Source organism: Camarhynchus parvulus, chromosome Z (genome assembly GCF_901933205.1).
Source record: "Camarhynchus parvulus chromosome Z, STF_HiC, whole genome shotgun sequence".
NCBI classification, from domain to species: domain Eukaryota; kingdom Metazoa; phylum Chordata; class Aves; order Passeriformes; family Thraupidae; genus Camarhynchus; species Camarhynchus parvulus.
Window position 1 is genome coordinate 6,245,015 of NC_044601.1, and position 18,562 is coordinate 6,263,576.

Genomic DNA, 18,562 nt, shown 5'->3' on the forward strand with positions numbered 1-18,562 from the left:
TTTGCAGTGGGTGTGACACGGCCACATTCTTCTGCTCAGCATCAGAGAAGGAGAGGGGGAAGGGGAAAGGATAAAATTCATCCACAGGACCAAGTTGGCTGGACCGCCTGTGCTTTTTAACCTAGCAAATTGGAGGGGTTAAGAACTCCACATTTATTTCCTGCTGGTGCTGGGAGATTTAGACATCAAGAACTTCATTTTTCTCTAACGGAGTAAAAACCAACACCTGTTTTACACAAGTGACATGATTTGAGCCCGAACTTGCCAACACGTAGCGCACCAACAAGGCTTGGCCTTTCCCCCCCACCCTGTTCCTTTCATCTGCTGCTGTTCGATTTGGGGCTTTGCTTTTGGTTGGTTGCTTTTTTTGATTTAGATACGTTCAGAGATGCAACACCATCCTCACCTTCTGCCTCCAGTAGTCAGGTGTAAGATTTGACTCTGTGTGTGCTTTTCATGCCTTGGCATTTAAGGGGTTAAAGCCACACGCTTTGTGGATTTTGGCAGATCCCTTTGGGGCTGCGTGTCTCACGATGTGTAGGGGACAGCAGCACAGAAATTTTTGGTGCTGGAGGAACACTTTGGCCTGGGGCGGCGTTCAGGAATTGCACAAAGTCTTGGGATTTAGGGATGCCAGGGCCCTGAGCAAGGTGTGTTCTGGTTTTGGGGTGTGATAAGAGAAGGTGGGTTTGTTTCCTGGGTTTATAACCCTGCTGGAAGTTGGGGGTGAAGGAAGAACAGGAGGGGATCCTGTTGGGTCCAGCTGCTCCCACCCCCGCGCAGCTTTCCTGCATCACTCCCTCGGATCAACGGGAGTGTGGGGGTTAAAAAAGGAAAAAAGGAGCGGGGGCTGGGACGCAAGTGGTCAGAAAAGTGTCATGTTTCTCACCCTAAATCCCTAAATTCAATGGTCTCTTCATGAGGAACACACTACCAACTTCTTTCTTCTCTGTCCCCTTTTTATTTTTTTTGTTTTAATTTTTTTTTAAGTCGCGCGTAGTTTTTAGCTCAGGACTTGCAGTGGAGTTTGAGAGAGGCTTTTTTAGGTGCGGATCTGGGCGGGCAGGACCCGAGGGGCGAGGACAGGGACCTGGAGGGAGAGAGGGCATCCTGCTGCTCCGGGCGTTTGGGTGTGTGCGAGCCGCAGGGAAAAAAACCGCGATCCTGCGGGTTTTATTTCCCCCCCTCTCATTCCTGGGAGCACGTTGGGCTGTAATTAAGACATCTTGGAGGCGTACTTAACTCATGACGTGTTGCTTTTCTTTTCCTCTCGGTGAGAAAGTGGCTCTCCCTTGCCTGGATCAGGTCCACAAAGAGACACTCGGGACATAGACACGGACCCACACACACACACAACTCTGACTTAAGGTGAGCACCAAAAACTTCCTCCTGCGCTTCTCTGCCCTCCGTTCCCAGCTGCTGGAGAGTCCTGAGAGCATCTCAACTCGCAGGGAGCTCCGCGCAAGGTAAAGGGGAGGAAAAAAAAAAAAAAAAAAGGGAAAAAACCAAACTTTTGGGAAAGTTTTTTTTCCACTGTTTTGCTGCTCCGAGTGGGATGGGGACCCGTCGAGCAGTGCCTGTGGCATCAGCTGCGGGGCTGCCTGCTCTGGAGGGGTTTTTGGGAGTTCTGATTTGGCAGCTGAGGAGGGTGAAAGGCGGATTGAAGCCGGCTAAACTTCAGCGTCTTTGACTTTTAAGCGCTCTGTGTTACCATGCAGGGATCATGTTGCAGGCTGCAGAAAGACAAAAAGTTCTGCTCTGTGGCTTCCTCCTGTGGGATTGTTCTCCTCACAGAGATTTGTCCTTTCCTTATTTTTTTTTTTTTGGTTGTTGTTGTTTATTTTTTGTTTGTTTGTTTTTTGTTTTGCTCTTTAAGTGTTTCTCCATCATTCAGATGCTTTTAGAAGTTTTCAGGGAAAAGGAGCATGGTAGACTGGAAAAAAAAAGTTTCAGGGGCTGGAAGCAGAATGTGCAGAAAGTTCTGCCCATCCAAAGTTAGAAGCAAGAGGGTTTTGATAAGATGTGATATGTTACATACTGATGTCATTTTTGGCTATTTATTGTCAAGGGAAGCCTGAATAAGGTTTGGCACAGGTTCCTGCACCATCTCCACTCCCTGATAAAATTGGGATGCCTCAGCTTTATCATTTTACAGATGTACATTTTACAGATGTAGCTTCACATGAGCTGGTCCAGGGCTCTGAGAGCTGCATCATTTTGCTGCCTGTTTATTTGGGGTCAAACCCATAGAGAGGTGCCATTCAGGACTTGTTTATTCATGGCAAAACTCCCTGTGTGGTAGGTTTAGATAGCAAGGGCTGGAGAGCTTTTTGTGTGTTTGAATCAAGGGGGTTTATTGCTGTTTGTGTATAATTAGTGAGGGTTTAATTGCTCCTGGGGCATAAAGGGCAGAAAGTGCTGCCATATATGTTGGTGCTCGGTGTCCTGGGGGTGATGAGCAGCAATGAATTTCTGTTTATATCTATTTCAATGCCTAATTGTGGGAAGAGGGAGCTCTGAAAAGAGCCCTGTTATTGTCAGGATTGTGTGTGATGTGGTAGATGACAGCACAGATGAATTTAGGTCGTGTGGATGTGGGCACAGACCCCCTCCATAAACACAGCTTCTAGGGACAGGTGGGGAAATACAGATCACAATCAGCAAAAAAATCATCACTGGCAGCTGTGAGGAAGGGATCTGCAGTGCCAAGGTGTGGCAAAACCCTCCTGTCACACACGCAGGCATGAGCTTTTCTAGTTTTCTTGGGGTTTTGGGTCTGCTGGGGCCACAAAACCTCAGCTCTGTAAAGCGCAGCTCAGCAAAGTTGTTCTGAGCGCATCACCTGGGACCCCAACCCTTACACACCTGCCAAGGGGAAAGGGAAGGAGGAAGAATGCAAGAGGGAACAAAAGAAATTAAAAACAAAAACCCAAAACAAAACAGTTTGTGATGGTTTTCAACACTTTAAAATGAAGTAGGATGGGAAAGATGTGGATGGAGAGGCAGCTTTTACAAGTTAAGCCCCGCTAAAAAATAAATGTAATAATGAAGACACTGCCAGTCCTCACTGAAATTTTGCCAAAAGGCCAGTGTTTGATGAGATTCCTGGATGTGTCAGCAGATTCCAATAGGAAAGAGGAAAAAAGGCCATCAGGGAGAAAAGTGTTGTCCCTGCCAGAGGCTCACAGCACAGCCCAGAGCAGAGCATCCTCTCATCCCAAACCCAGGGGCTTCAGCTCCTCCCCATGCCACTGAGCCTGGTTAAAACAACCCAAATACTAAGAAACAAAAGAAACCTTAAAAGCCAACGAAACAAAACCCTAGGGAACTTCAAAAGCTTGGGGCAGAGGGAGAAAAGTTTTCAGGGAAGGATGGAGGGTTTATGTTGCATTACACTTTGTAAAATTGGTAAGAAGTGTGTTTTCTACTGTATGTCCCCAATATTTATGATTTTTATGCTGATATGTGACTAAAAGGAATATTTTTGTCGCAGCTTGAGGCCAAAAGGACAGTTGTCAATACTTAATGAAGTCACTTAACATCTTTTTGCCCCTCAGCAAAAGATCTGGAACCAGTATGGACCACCCCTTGAAAGGTGTTCTGAGATCCTCAAGTAGAGGGAGAATTTTCAATTGCTTACATTTAAATACATTTAAAGTTTTCCAATTCACTGCAAGGATTAAGGTGCGAAAGCTGGAATTAATATTTTCTGCTTTTCATTTGCTTTTTTTCACTGAAGCAGCGCTCAAACCATTCCTGGAAGTTGAAATATTTAGCATTTCTGTTTCGTTGTAAACCTGACGGTGTATTTCGTTGCTCGAACTCTATGGAAATGAAAAATATTTTGTGGGGAATAGAAAAAAAAAAAAGTTATTTTCACATGACAAGCTGCTTCTGTTGCTGGTGAGGAAGTATTAGACATTCTGTCTCCTCTGGTAGGAACTGTAGCACACAGTGCTGCGCCTGAAAAGGCAGCTTGTAACTTGTAGGTAACAAAATGTTCTTTGGGGTAGGGGAAAAAAAAATTAAAAATAAAAAAAAAGCAAAATAAAAAAAAAAATTAAAAACTCTGAATATACTTAGGATTTCAATCAATGGTGTTTAAGGAGGATTAGAGGAAGCAGCTGGCTAAACAAATATTAGGTGTAGAGGGGATGCAGTGGTATAAATTAATAATGCAGCTCTTTATCTGCGGTATGAATGGGAGGTTTTGTGGAGATAAGGCGGCCCAAACGCGGTCGCTGGATGCCACCTAGTGGATATTGCCGAGTCTTTTGGCAGAATTTTCTTAAATTCTCAACATCTGTAACTAATTCAGGCGCAGTTTAACTGTAAGTGGTTAGTTTTATTCACGTTTACCATTAAAAACCAAAATCAGCTGGTAATTTGGGGGTAATTTTAAATTATATTTTTTTGGGGGAGGTTGTCTCTGTGTTTTGAGTGCCCATTAGATATGCCAAAAATCAGTTTGGCTTCTATTTATAAATTGCCACTAACATCTATTTGCAGAGACTTTTTAAACCACTCTGTCAAAAAAAAAAAAGCCACAAATTAACAATCAGTTTGATGTGCTGGGCTGTTAGTGTACAAGTGAGGAAATTTCTGCACAAATATTGTGTCAGGAGAAGCAAGGATTTCAAAGCTCCCTCCAAAAGTCCTTGATCACATAGGATGTGCTTTTCTTAATTCCCTTTGTGGTTTTTTCCCTGAATATTGTGTCAATGATAAGTATAGATGAAGAAATATATTATTTCTAATATTCTATGAAAGCTCATAAACTTTTTTTTTCACCAGCTTTTTTTTACACCTTCCTCAGGTGGAAGCTATGAGTCAGACACACTTATAGCTTAAATTGTCTTTTTTAATGGGAAAAGGAAAATTGTTTATTCAACCATTATAAAGATTGTTTATTCAGTGGCAGGTATTCAGGTGCTGTCAGTTCTCATAGCTGTAAAAATGATCCCATCCACGGCAAAGTTTTAGGCAGGCAAACATGCATCTGGATGTACTTTGTGATGGGATTTATGGAATCTGGCCAGCTCACAGGCTTCTACTTCCTCAGCTTGTTTTTTTTTAATGCCACCATCAACACTGCACATCACCCAAACGAGGTGAATGCATGGTTCTGATCCTACAAATTTAAAATAAGTGCCACAGTGGCTTATTGGAGCAAAAGAGTCATTATGGTACACGGCAAATTCAAGCTCCCTGTGCTTAACTTTCTCCTCGGTTTTCATCACTGAGCAGGAAATCAAATGGCAACGTCACACTCAGCAGAACAGACAATTCCTGCGCCCTTCTCGTTCTGTCAGCTTGGAAAACACTTTTTTTTTGTTTGTTTGCTTGTTTTGTTTAGATTAGGACAACGGGCTGGGTGTCTCAAACATGATCAATAGCTCAAAAAAAAATATTAAAAAAACCCCAAACATTTAAAACTTTTCCCAAGGCTCACATGAAATATTGCCACAGGAGGTTGTTAACAAAATGGTGAGTTAATGGCCAAAGCCTGCCTTCCCATTAATCAGGAAAAGTTTATGAATTACAGACTAGGAAGGCAAAATATCACAGCAGCAAATGAGCTAATTGGCTCAGTCCTGTGCTTCATAGGTGGCTTTACCCTTCCCTTCAGCTCTGCCCAGCCTGGTGCTGTGAATCACAAGGGAAAGAAACACAAACTTTATTAATCAGGGGCTCTGCAAGGCTCCTGGGACCAAGTTTTCCACTGGCACACAGAGCCACTGCCACTCCAGGGCACATCAGGGCAAAATCTGCATCATTAATGGCTTGGCATAGCAGAAAAAAAAAAAAAAAAAGGCGTGAGACAGAAGAATGTCCCTGGATAAATGTGTCTTGCTGCAAAAAATGTCATCTTGGCATTTGCCTCACTGCAGGAGACCATTATCTTGAGACATCTTTCCATTAATAACAGCTTCTAATTACCTTAAGCAAGGAAATATATCTAATGCAAGGAAAATGTGGGCCATTGGAGGCAGGTTAGAATGGAAATGGGCTTGTCAGAAATGTTTGGTGGTGAGAAACAAAAAGTTTCAAATTTCTCCAGTCCAAAAAGAAGGAAAAGTTAGAGACATGGAATTATTTGGGTTGGAAGGGGAACGTAAAGGTGATCTAGTTCCAGCTCCTCTGCCATGGGGTTTCTCAGAGATAGCTCAAATTTGGGTTTGATCAGTTTTGCTCGGGTGTATTAAGGAGTTTTTGCATGCCATATGTTAATTTGCATTACCTGATAATTCAGCTGGTACATAAATTGTGTCAACAAGTGAACCCTGCCATGGAGAATCCCTAAATTTACTGTGATTAACACTTTTTAATGCTCAGAATCCCTTTCCTGCAGTGCTGCCTGCACACAGGGAGAAGGGGCAGCCTGTGTGCATCCTCTGCTCTGGGAGATTCTGGTCCAGAAAAAACACAAATAATCAACATTTCTCACGTCAGTGACTGGGTGGAATCAATGGAAACTCAAACAGCCCTCATTGAATTAAACTTTTCATCTATTCGCATACACACATGGCTGATCAGGAAGCAGCTCATAAAGCCCCAAATCTGCTGAGATTTTATAGATGTGAGTACCTATAAGGTGATGTCAATAAAGCATTCAGCAAAGCTCTGCACATTTGCAAAGAGTAGAGGAACCAAGGCCTGCACCTATGGAAGAAGGACATGATTAGTGTAGGAAAAAAGAATTTTCATTGCCAAAATAACTTCCCAAACTCTCCAACTGAAAACTAACTACCCACCTATTCATTAACATGCTACACTCCAATTTATTTATGTGATTGCTGGTTGGGTTTGGTTGTTTTTTTTTTCCATACACTTATTTTTGGGCAAAAGAAAAAACCACCCCAAGCCACATAAAAATAACACTGCCTAGAGATAGGAAAAGCACAGTGAAAAATGTGAAAACACTGGAGTGTTGGGCCCAGTCAAAAGATTTATAAGAACCATATCAGAGAAAAATAATGTTACAGGATGTGTGGTGGTTTTCCTACTGAAATTTCAGTGATGCACACGAGGTGCAACTGCAGCAGACCATGGTGGTGGCACCACTTTCTGATCGTGCTGCTCATGGCCTGAGGTGGTTTGCTCAGCTTTTTTAACCCCCAAGGTGCTGCACGCACAGCAGGGAAGGTCTGGGATTTTAATTTCACGCTTAACCTGAAGGATTTATGCAAGCACTAATATTTTCAGAAAAGCTACATTTCTGGATATTCAAATATGTGAGGCAAAATGTCAAGTTTTGCTGAGTCTTTGTGACTTGTTTTTCTGATAGCTTTGATTTTATAGACCTAAAATATGTGCACAAAGCATGACTCAGCTTTTATCAGCACATCAGGCAGGCAGAGAGATCTTTTGGGTTGGATTGGGTTTTTCCAGCCGTTGCTGTATTTATTCCTTTTCTGGTTTCATTAGAACCCATTCACAAGTAAATAAACTTGGTGGTCCTGAAGTTCTTCTCCAAGTTAAGTCATTCTGGGAGCTGTGTAAATGCAGTGTCTGTGCTCGGTGCAGCCTGTGCCTGGTCACATTTATCATCCTGTGTCACTTTGCTGTGCTGTGGGGACTTGGTGGCCATCTCTGTGAGCCAAGATCCAAGAAAAAACAGCAAAGATGTTGATCTCCTAAAGATTTTCTAGATTTTGCCCAGCTGAAAAAGCAGATAAGGAGACCACTAATTCAGCTGTTGTTGCTGATGTAGAAAATATAGACAATTCTTGGGTTGTTGCTCCCAGTTTCCAGGCATTTCATCTGTTTTCTCCCCACGAGCAGGCCAAGAAAAACATGCAGATATTGCTTTTATTTTTTTAAATTTTTTCTTGCCAAAGCAACCCCCATAGCTGGCTCCATCTGCATTTTAATGTGAGCTCTGCTCTGATCAAACCAGACAAAAAGAAAAGCTTTCCAGCCCAGCAGGGCATTTCCCCAGCAGGACGGAAGAACAGCAGTGGCAAGTTTAACATCTTCATGCGGGAGCTGGGGAGATGTTTTCTTGGCAAAACTAGTGTGACATGTTTTCAAAAGTGGTTAGGAAATAAATGGCTCACTGTGACAATAGAGGCACGTTTCAAATGGGGTTTTGCCAGGGCTAGTCAGCATTGGTGCCCTCCAAGATTTTTCATTTTCTATTCCTTGGAAAAGGGAATAGAAAATATGCAAAGGTTTCTAGAAATATGCAAAGCGGGAAGAGACTGATTTTTTATTTCCTTTTAAGTTTTTTTTTTTTTTTTTTCTTTAAATGGTTTTGCCTGACTGGAGAAATAAAATAAATTTTTAAAAAAAAGAAAATAATGTTTTCACAAAACAAAATGGGGTAGACTGAGGCACCAATAGAACGACCTACAAAGATACTTTGGCACCTAAAAAAGCAGTAAAATATTTAACAAAATCTGAAGAGGAAAATGACAGTTCACACTTTGCGGCCCAAATCATAACTGTTCTTAAACAAAGTAATTCAAATTCAAGATCTCTGCAGGAACAGTTCACCCCAATCTCGCTTCAAAACTCATTTGGGCACTCAAAACTTAAAGATTACTTATTTTCAATCACATTCTGCACATCTGAGACAGAAGAGGCATCCTCACTTGTGAATGTTACTGTGCAGAGTGATCCATTTTGCATACCAAGCTGATAGAAATTTCAGATTTACTCCTTTTCAAGACCTATCAGGCAGCAAATTATGCAGAGAATTATGAGATAATGTCCCATAAATAGGACTTTTCCAAGGAATAATGGTTGCCTATAAAAAGTTAAACTGCCACACTTAGGGAAAACTCTCTAAGTGTCAAGAGAAAGCACAGACATTTATTTCCAGATCAGGAGACACAGATTCTGTCAAGCCATATTTCAGGAGTGACTTATTTCGGCTGCATCTGGTGATTGATAGAGATTCTTTTGTTTTATCTGAGGAACACTGGTTGATCTCTGCTACTGAATTATTGCAATTTTTTTTTTTGGACTTCAGCCTTTCCCTGACATGGTGCTGGGGAAATGTGGCTTTATTTCCAGCTGATTACGGCTTCCTGTAAATCTGTATTTGTTCCTGTGACTTTGCAGTGTGCAAAGCAGTGTGCAAAATAACCAGGCCAGACAATGACCTCCTTCCACACACAATGATATTCATCAACTCTTCATTATTATAACTTCAGAATTATGGAATAGAATGATGATTGACAAGTTTAATGCTTTTTTATATATATATATATATATATAAATCTCTGTGTGTGTGTGTATACATATATATATATATGTATGTATATATATTATACATGTATATATACATATCCATATCCATATATATATATGTATGTATGTATGTATGTATATATATGTAGCAACTTTACATTTGTATCAAGTTTACCACATAAAATAAAACAAAATCTTATGATTTTAAGTATAAAGATGGTGGCCACATGGTGGAGGGCAAGAGCTCACCCTGAAAAATACCTAAAGAGAGGGAGGTGGAGTTTCTTCTACACCAAACAGGCAATTTGACCTTTTTTTTCTTTTTCTTTGTGGATTTTTTTTTTTTTGTTGTTTCTTTGGGTTTTTTGTTTTGTGGGTTTTTTTTGTTTTCTTTTGTTTTGTGTCTGGCTTGAATATTCCCTAAAGCTCTATCTATTTTGGCTTTCTGTTTGTGCCACCTATGAGGAATGGCTCTTTTGCCCATGGATTCACACCCCCATTATCAGGGAAATTTATAGATGGAAGTTTGTTATCTGGAGGAAAACAAGAAGAAGGATACTCCTTTTGCAACTAAATATTTGCAGTTTCAGTTAAAATGTGCAGATAAAAAATGAGCAAAAGGACAAATTAAATGCTCTTCCAGTCAAGAGACATAACTTTTTATTCTCTTTTTATTCTCATAAATACTGCCACGAAAAAGGCAATTCTGATTCTCTGCAGGTACATAAACTCTTCCCAGACTTTAGTAAGGACAGCAGAACACACAGGAAATACAAGTGGGTTTATCTCAAGAAAAATTTGGTTCATGCTCCTCTGCCATGGAAGCTTAAATATGGCAGGTGGCCTAGAAAATATTAAAAAAAATTCTCATAACATTTTGTGGGTTTGTTTTATTAAGTCATCAGTTTTGAAGCCATAATATCAGATAAGAGCCCTGACTCCCAGTAGGAAAAGTCTTCTGGCCTTTGTGCTTGCAATGGAAAGCCCAAATATATGAACTGCAGGAGTAAACTGGGGAGAATGAAGAATAAAAAAAGGAGAAGATATTACAAAATGAGGCCAAAGGTCCAGTTTAGCTAGCTGTGTTTTCTAGAGCCTTTCAAGGAAAAAGGAAGGTAAAAATAGTGGGGGGAAAGCTAAATGTATCAAAATCCTTATATTGCTTTTTCATCCAACAAGAACAGAGGGGTGTGAGGGGGAAGCTCAGCTCTTCTGTGCATGGTAGTTTAAAAGTCTTATCAGAACTGTGTTTAACTGAAAGTAAGGAAGGAAAAAAGGCAGGACAGAATGCAGAAAACACAGGGCTCATTTTCAGAGTCCTCCATTTCCCGTCACCCAGCCCTTAATTGCTCCTGACTTTGACCTTTAGCGCAATTCTCCAGCCCTGAGATGATCATCTTCTCCAGACAGGCTCAGGGAGCTGTGGGTGCTTGATTCAGTGCTGGGAGAGCCTCCTGGGGTGCTGTATCTCATCCCAAAATCACCTGGGATAAATTCCAGGGAATGCTCTGCTGAGACAGTGAGGGATGAGCCAGCAGCAGGCTGTAGTGCTGGCCTTTGCTTCCCTTTTCCTGAAATGAAACCACAGAGAGGACAGCCAGAGGTGCACAGAATTGTGAATAAATCCCTGCTGCATCCCTCCAATGCAGTTTTATCATTCCTGCAGGAATTCTGGGGTGATTGCAACTCAGGCAGCTTTACTGAGAAGCTGAATCCCAGCACTTTGCTGCTGAAATCTTGTGGGAAATGGAAAGATGGGAACTTCCACAGACACAGGAGAGTTTGATGTGCAGCCTTGGGAGAAGCTTGGATTGATGTAAAAATAAAAGGACACAGAAATTAAGCAGAGAAATCATAAACTTATGTTTCTATAGTTGTAAGTAAGATTATGCCTTCAGTAAAAAACTGTATTAGGTAAGATGGTGAAAGTTTTTATAGTGCAGTAATGCAATTATACAGAGTAAGCTAAGAGTTTAGATGTTATAATAGAGGCATTTGTGTGTACCTGTAATAATACATAGTAGCCCATTGGATAAAAGTAGACACATTGCAGTAGAATTAAGAAAAATTGATAAGTTAGAAAAGCAAAACAAACTTTGTAGCAACTGTCCATTAGCTTAAAAAGTCAAATACTGTAACGAAGGATTTATGACCACTTTAAGCTATAGCCAGCTACTCGCTCTCTTAAATCTCACAGCCATTAAAACTGATATTTATCTGAGAAATAAATAATTTTTAACCCGACTGTAGTCTCATCCCTTCATTAAAAACAGTGATGATGATGATGATGATGATGATGATGATGATGATAATAATAATAATAATAATAATAATAATAATAATAATAATAATAATAATAATAATAATATCCCACTGCCACTCAGAACAACATTTCAATGCATAATGGAGAGCCCACAGAGGATTTCCAGGGATCATTATTGCCATCCTAACTCCTCCCTTTTCCAAGGAAAGAACTTGCTGTGCCAGCAGACAACATGGCACAGCATCATTTTGAGATCCAGGCACCTGAAAAACCAATATTAACTGTTGCCTTTTAACTATGTATTGCTTTTAATAGGAGAGAGAGGGTTGCTGAGTAGTTAGGACACTTTCCTGTATGGATATTTTACTGTTGCTGGTGGAGCATTGCTTCAGTCCCCTGCTCAGACCTAAATCCTTCTGTGACTTTGAATAAGTTGGAGGCTCTTAGTTCTCCATCTCTCCACCTACCAAAATGAGATGATAAAACTTCCCCTGCTCACAGGGATGGTGTGGGGACACAGATATTCCTGCAGGCAGCCTCAGCAGTTTATCTGGCACGTGTGAAATGTGTCTGTGCAGCCAGCTGGGTCAAGCAAGGCCAGTTTTGCCTTTCATCCCAGGGAAATGTTTATTTCTCACGGCATTGCCCCTTGTCCCATCCTCTTCCTGCAAGCCAGTCTGGTCCTGGCCACCTCCAATGGCTTTGGGAGGGATTATCAGGGAGGCATCCAGAGGAGCTGCATGGGAAGTGCATCTCTGTCATCAATCTCTGCTCACTTGGTACCACATCACTCTTTTTTTATATAAACTCACTTTTTTTTTTATTTCAAACTCGTGGTTTGTGAGCTTTGGTGAGATGCTGAGCCCCTGAGCCCAAAGCAGCAATTCCTTTAGAAAATGGAGTTTTGGGCTACCATCTTCAAATAGGCATTACTCCAAATTCAGGAGAGATGTCTGAGTGTTGCAGACTGCAGTGAAAGTGAATGGGAGTGAAATAAAAGGATCTAGGCTGCCTGAGAGTACTGGGAATCATCTAGGGGGAAAAAAAATAAATTCAACTTTCCAACTAGCTTCCAGGAAAAAATACAGATTATACAGGGAAGGTGTGGAAACAAAGAGAAAACCTACCTAAAATTCATGAAGATTGCCCCTTATAAATGACATATTTTAGTGAACAAAATTAAAACTTAAAAAAATGCATCTAATAATAGAAATTATATATGGAAATCAGTGCATCTTTTTGAATGCAAGGAAAACCCGCCTTATTCACTTTGCTGAAGATGTATGTGAATGCTGTGCACTTACTTTACCAAGATAAATAAATTTCTGCATGAGTCAAAGGAAAATAAAAAGCTGGTCAAAACGCCTTGAGCAATGAGGTTATTGTTCTTTCTGCAGAAGACAAAAAAGGCAGTTCTGGCTCCAGCTTTGTTGAAGACAGTCGTGCAGCTTTCCACTATTTACTTTTCTAAAGGTTAATACAGCAGCCTGAAAAATCTGGAGTAATTACAGTGAGGGCTATGTGTGCTAATGTCTTCTGACTCATTGACTCAGAGGCCAATAATATTTCGTTTGATTTTCTGACTTCATTTTCCTGTTAAAAGTATGGATAGCCTCTGAAATTATTGATTTATAGATCTGTAGGCATCATCTGAAGGATTTTAAGTACTTTTTATTCAAAGCAGGTAAAATTATTTCATGTGCTGGCCCCTTGCTCTGCTGATTTTTCTGTGGGTATGTGCTTGATAAAAGATATCACGAAGTAAAAATCACTTTTATTTATTGCAGGAGGAGATGCTACAGATTTTAGATAATTTGGGGTTTTCCAGATTTTGGCACGTGGGATTTTGGCACATTTCTGGCCTTGGTGATTCAGGAAAGCCAATGTGAACTTTGACATACAGCTTGGAAAAGATATTCCCCATGAAGGCATTAATTATGTTGCATTTAAACAGCAAATTGCTACACTTCTGACATTATATTTTCAGGCTTTAAAACAAATAGGAGCTGTGGGACTGTCTGAGAAATGGCAGAGTATTGCAGTGTCCTCCAGCAACCTTGCCGTAGCTCATCCTCAGGAGGATTCCTTCAGAACCATGAACATAATATGAGGCTCTTGCAAATTGCTTTTCATTCATTCCTGCATCTTAAATGCCAAAAGAGAGATGGCAGCCAGCATCAAGTAGTCTAAGTGGACTCAAAGTTAAAATTATATATATATATATATATATATATTTATATTTATATTTATATTTATATTTATATTTATATTTATATTTATATTTATATTTAGATTTAGATTTATAGATTTATAGATTTATAGATTTATATAGATTTATATAGATTCTGATTTATATACATATATAAATATATATAAATGTATATAAATATAAAATTGTATATAAATATAAATTTGTATATAAATATAACTATAATGGATAACTATAGAAATAAATATACCTATAATATACCTATAATATAAATATAAATATAAATATAAATATAAATATAAATATAAATATAAATATAAATATAAATATAAATATAAATATAAATATAGTTATTTATTTAAAATTAAACCTGGTGTTCTGAACACCTTCAGCAGCTACAAATCAAACAGAAATCTTGTGATTTTTTTTTTTTCCTGTACAAACCCACAATGCAGAGAACCATAAATACACATTTATATATTCAAGGAAAAGCCCAGCAAGGAACACTTGGGCCAGAAAACATTTCCAAGTGAGGATATTCCCCCCATCTACCTTGCAACTGCTGAAGGTGTTTCTTGAATTTGCAGCTGTGGATGACTCTTGTGAAGTTAATATCTTTGCTCCAGTGACCAGGAACCATAGACAGTGTTGCTTAACCTCTCATTTTGCCTGCTGAAAACTAAACAATATTTATCTTTGGCAGCACCCACTGCACTGTTTTGCCAGTGCTACAAAATTAAGTTACTTCTCCTTTCCTTTCTGATGGCCAGCAAAAGGAAAACTGGGCCTTGACAGCTTTATCCTTAAAATATTAAAATATTTAAAATATTAAAACCCAGAAGTCTCAAATAACTTTGCATACTTCCAAAATATTTTCATTAGTTTGGGGGTTTTTTGTTGTTTTTAATTTTTTTCCTCTGTGTGTTTTTTTGGCAGATTTGTTTTTCATACAGATTTGGTTTGAGAATTTTTTCAGGTTTTCATGGTTTTTTTCAGGTTTCAGCATTATCCCAGGTGTCTTAGGACATCTAGAGGAACAATTTGTAGATGTCCTGGTGGATGCCAGGTTATTAGATCTTATTCTCTTGTATCCTTAACATCCAAGCACAAGAAAGGAGAGTTTTGAGAATCTTTTCCAGCTTTGAATGTCCCTTTGAAAGGAGGGGAGCACACAGGTGGGAGGACAGTGCAAAATATTTACAACTTCTCATGAAGGCAAGGAGACCTGAGGAGAGGTTAAAAAAAATCATTTTGGCTGAAATTAAAAATAATTAAGAAATTATAGGTGCTTCACAGCTGCAGAAGTTTGAAGTGAGCAGGGAGAGGTTGGATCCTGGGCCATGGTCCTGGATTTATTTTTTTCTTTCCTGGGATTTTCTGCTTGCTCTGCCATGGAAGAGCAGGGAACTGCTCTGTGTCCCTCCCTGAGCTGAAAACAAATCTTATCCCCAGAAGAACAAGACAGAAAATAGATTCTTACAAAATTTTTTTGTTTTTTAAATAAATAAATAAATAATAAATAAGTGCTAGAATTTATTTATATAGAATTATAAAGAAAGAAATCAGCTGAAGTCCAAATATTGTTTCTGAATTCAGAGCGCATAGGGAAAATCTGAGTTGTAGTGGAGGTGCTATTTATAGCTTTTATGTTCAGAGTTTATAGTAGAAATGAGTTTATAATGGAAAGTATGTCAGGTTATGAGTGTGCCAGTGCCTTTTTTTCCCAACAAAATCTAATTTGAGACATTTAAACAGAGGTGCTTGGAGTGGAAGACTAGCATCAAAAGCTTTTCTCTTTTTTTCCTTCCTTTTCTGATGACCAACGTGAAATCCTTCATAAAATATGTGTGCCAGTCCTTTTATAGTAATAATGAGGGGAATCTCTGGGTTTTTAAATAGCATCTGATTTTAGAGCCTTTGAAATAAAGGTCACCCAGTACCTCAGACAAAAACTGTGAGGGAAGGAGCCACAGCACATCCCCAGTTCCTCTGATTTGGGCTTTTGCTCTCACTCCACAATGAGAACTGAGGTCCCAATCAGATGCCCAGAATTTGTTTTTCTCCTCTCCCCTCCAGCTCCTCACCCACATTCTTGTAGTTAAAAAAAACAAAAACAAAAAAACCTTTTCTTTTTTTGTTGCCAAAATTGCTGTCCCCTTCCCATGGCAGGGAAGGTGTCGCATTTCTGTAATCGATTTTCCCTATCTGGGACTCTGTGACTCCCTGAACCTGGAATGCCTCTGGTACCTCAAGGCAGGGATTGTCCCAGCCTGGCACCAGCAAAGATCAAAGCCAAATGCCTCAAGTTAGCCTGGAAGCGCCAGGGAAATGGTCCCTTGCATAAAACACACCCGTGGCTGCATCTCAAAAGATGAGTTGTATGAATCTGAGATTAAAACAGCAGGGCTCAAAGGCATTATTTCTATCTGGTGTAATCTTCTAGTGGCACGTTGGAGGTGAGAAATTTATCTCCACTGAATGCAGGGTTTAAATGCATTTTCTCATGTCTGTGTCAGATCTAATTAGAGCAACGACCTTATTTTTTGGGGGGGAAGAGATTTCTACTGTCTACAGCCTTTCCAGTGAGACTAGACCATTAAAAAGCTCATCAACTGTATTTATTCCTCTCAGATGATCTCATTTTTATGCTAGGAAACTGCTTTTTAAAGAGTATCCATTTCCTCAAAATGACCAAAATTCAGGAATATTTTCCATTATTCCCTTAATGTATCAGCTAATGGAATCCTATTTTCTAATCTTCTGTTGTCAGTGACGTTTTCTTTGCTACTTTTTGCTGTATTAACAGCTGTGGCCCCTGACACGAGCAGATATTCTCCCCTTGGATATGCAGCTCCTGTGAGAATGTTGAAGTGGCTGTTCCATGTGAATAACCCACTTCAGGAACGGATTAACCATCAGCCAGGTTTTGAAGGAGGGGTGGGCATGGAGGTTGCACCTGGGGTCTGCTCAAGCCCAGGTTCCAGTCCCAGAGAACAGGAGGTTAATAGATATAAAGTTTATAAATAAGTTTATAAATAAATGTTCACTTTCTGCCTGGGACCCACAGTAGCTGCATGAGCAGTCATTCTTTCTCCAGAGCAGATAACAACATATATTGATGCCTCAAGAGTGAAAAACAGAGGGAAATTTATTTTTATTGCAGTTTTCATGTTGGGCAACTTCCCTCCAGAGAGAGGAAGAACAAATTCCTGAGCACTGGTTATTCTAACCAGCTTTCACTGGTGCAGTCATGTCAGTCAAAAACGTATCTTTCTTTATCAGGGTGTTATCAGCAAGCCAAGCTGGGATGGCCATCCACACATGTGTAATATAAGATAAACATGTTTTCTACAATTAGCATTCATTTTGCTAATTAGTAGTCTACAATTGACAGGTATTATTAATGATGGAGTAATAAGAAGAAGAAGAAGAAGAAGAAGAAGAAGAAGAAGAAGAAGAAGAAGTTAAAATATTATAGTAAATTTTATATATTATTATATTATAATATATTAATGTGTTATATTATTATATATTTTGCATGTAATAGTATAATATATAATATAACATATATTAACATGTTATACTAATAATAAAAACCAATAATGATTCATATAATAATAGAAAATAAATCTAATTATTTTATTATGTTTAAATATAATAATAAAATCTTGTATATTATTATGTTATAATAAATTAATATATTATATATTAATATATTTTAGAAATTAATATAATGTAATATAATGTAATATAATATAATATAATATAATATAATATAATATAATATAATATAATATAATATAATATAATATAATATAATATAATATAATATAATATAATATAATGTAATATAATATAATATAATATAATATAATATAATATAATATAATATAATATAATATAATATAATATAATATAATATAATATAATGTATATATATTGTAATATAATATATTTATATTTATATATAACTATAATATGAATAATAATATAACCTGATAATAAATATAATTATATAATACAGTAAATATAAATATATAAATAAATAAAATAGTAAAATAATTTCCCTCTCTTTTTCACTCCTGAACCATCCATATATGTTATTATCTGCTCTGAAGAAAGAATGACTACTAATTCAACTGCTATCAATTATGCTCTTGGAGGGTTTTTTCCCCCTCTACAGCAGGACTAACCTGTCAGCCTCTCCCTACCCATCCAGCTAAACCAACAAACCCTCTCTAGTGTAGATTAAACTTAATTAGGGATTAGCACAGCTCCCAGTTCTGTCAGGCAGCCCTCAGGCTGGGAGGTGGAGCTGGGCTGGGCTTGGTTTATTTAGGCCTGCCCAGGATAGGTTTGGGCATTTGGGTTTCTTATTTTTTTTAACCCCTGCTATTTGACTCTTTAAAAACCCTGGAGAACAGCATTTAGAGTGCAAAACCTGACTTTTGGATGTCAGGGAACCTGAGCCTTTGCCCTGAAATGAAGCTGAGCTGACCCCACAAAATTTAAGCTTCTGGTAAGTGAGAGATCCTGGAACAGGGGTCCCGTGCCGCACGTGCACTTTTTGTAGCTTGGGGAATTTATGTGTGTCACTGAGATGAAAGCTGGCCTAAGCAGGAGCCAGTACCTCAAGGTGATTTATTTGGTAATTTATGGTCCTGGCGGAAAATCACAACTCTAACTTCTAAAAGCAGTAAGGGAATTTTAAGCTTTGATGGTGCACGGATCCCTCATGGTCTGACAAATACCTGAGGCAGGGGATGCTGCATGGGGTGTGGAGAAAAATGACAATTTTCCCATTACTGTGGAGAATCTGGGAGGAAATGAGCAGAAATATCAGCTTCTCAGGGAAATCCTCAGCAGATCCTCCTGCTCTCCCCTCTTTCCTT

At 38.9% G+C, this 18,562-nt stretch overlaps 1 protein-coding gene across 6 annotated transcripts in view; it reads left to right on the top strand.

The window, feature by feature from the left end:
• The first annotated feature begins 917 nt into the window (after nucleotides 1-917).
• Nucleotides 918-18,562, top strand: part of HAPLN1 (hyaluronan and proteoglycan link protein 1) — a 66,368-nt gene continuing 48,723 nt past the window's right edge. Inside the window, exons 1-2 of one of the 6 annotated variants that reach the window (XM_030968867.1) lie at nucleotides 918-1,046; nucleotides 1,283-1,368. The gene's annotated coding sequence lies outside the window, so the exon portion shown is untranslated. Of the gene's footprint in view, nucleotides 1,047-1,097; nucleotides 1,131-1,208; nucleotides 1,467-18,562 lie in introns of those variants that run through there. The other 5 variants (XM_030968863.1, XM_030968865.1, XM_030968868.1 and 2 more) reach the window with 5 other exon arrangements.